Below are 1,738 nucleotides of genomic sequence, written 5' to 3' on the forward strand. Positions count from 1 at the left end.
GTGAGTCGAGAAGGAGAGGGAGAAAGAGAGAGGAGAGGGTGAGAGGGAGAGAGAAATAGAGGGGAAGGCAGAGGGAGAGAATGTGAGAGAGGGAGTGAGAGAGGGGAGGGGAAGGGAAAGGATGGAAAAGAGGGAGAGAGAGAGAAATGGGGGGAGAGAAAGAGCAAAGAGAGGAGGGGGAGAGTGAGAATGGGGAATGGGGAGGAGGGGGAAAGGAGAGAGAGAGAAGAAAGGAGAGAGAAAGAAGGCAGGAGAGAGAGAGAAGGAGAGAGAGAGAGAGAGAGTAAGCGTATTAGACAGAACAAGAGAAAAGGGAGCATTAAGGAGATAGAAAGAAAGACAGAAGAGATAAAGTGAAGCAACAGACAAATAAAAGACATATAAAGCCACAAGAGAGACACAGAAAGGGAAGGAGAAAAGGAGAAAGAAGTGAAAAAAGAGGGAATATATAAGAAATATTAGTGCCAGGTGAAAAAAATGTAAAAAATCAGAAAGTGATGAGAAATAGAAAAAGACAGTTAACTAGTCAGAAAAAAAAGAAAGACAGAGAAGGAGGCAGAGATTAAGAGTTTATTCACTTAGCTGCCGAGGGCAGCCGAGTGAATAAGCAAGCCGAAGTGAAGTGAGCCGGAAGCTGTTCACTTCAGCATTGTACAGCTAAAATCAGGTACAAGGCTGAAGCCGAAGTGCAGAAGGAGTTCGGCTCAGCTGATCCAACATCTGGATTGGCAGAGCCGAAGCTCCGGCAGCTCACTCGCTCGCTCGCTGCTGTTCACCCTTATTCTTATGATACATTATTCTCTAACCTCGAGGTAGCGAGCAGCATAGAAAATAAGTTAAATTAATGAAATAAACTGTTGAAAAATTATTTTAAAATTATAAAAAACAAAAAATGAGAAAAATTGAAAATAAAATGTAAATATTTTAAAGACAATTTACATTTAAAAAAAAAAAACCCACGCATGCCAACCTGACTGCACGGGACAAACTCTCGCCGCATAATGAAGCATCTGACAGATGCGGGCAAAAAAACCCACAACTGTTTCCTATTGGTCAACACCTGCCAGAGTCTTCTAGCAGGTCTCCGCCAATAAATAACAACTGGGCGGGGCCAGCCGGGACAGGTCTCCGCCAATAAATAACAACTGGGCGGAGCCAGCCGTGAGATCACGGCTGGCTCCGCCCCGCTGTTTTCTTGTGTGGAGATCGGTCGGCTTCGGCCAACCTTTTTCCATGCTTTGCGTGTCACTACAGCAATTGGGTTCGACTCGGCTGCCTTTGGCTGGTGTACGGGCTATTGTGAAGAGTCCGTACAGCAGCCCTTCGGTTCAACTGAACTGAAGGGCTCCGGCGGCCGAAGTGAGCCGAATGATCAGCCGAAGCTATGGCTGGATCCTTCGGCTCATTCATGAATAACCCTAAAAGAGACCGATGCATTTATTGCAAAAGATGAACATTTCCCTTGTGGTCCCTTCCTAATTTGATCCGCTCTGTCATTATTGTCCAGAATTTGTTTTGTTCACATGCAAATGTAATACAAGTGAAATTGCATGTGAGTTTCCTGTTCTGTTTAGGTGACTATAAGGAGTGCACCTTGTGCTGGCTATGGCACTGATAGCACTCCAAACAGCTTCATGTATTATTTAAATGTGTCAATTTTCAATCAATTCCTGTGTTTAATAAACATTTCTTTTGTAAAAAATAAAATAAAAATAAAGTTTGCTTTAAATTAACAATT

Source organism: Nanorana parkeri, unplaced genomic scaffold, assembly GCF_000935625.1.
Source record: "Nanorana parkeri isolate BGI_ZX_2015 unplaced genomic scaffold, ASM93562v1 scaffold416, whole genome shotgun sequence".
Classification (NCBI taxonomy): Eukaryota; Metazoa; Chordata; class Amphibia; order Anura; family Dicroglossidae; genus Nanorana; species Nanorana parkeri.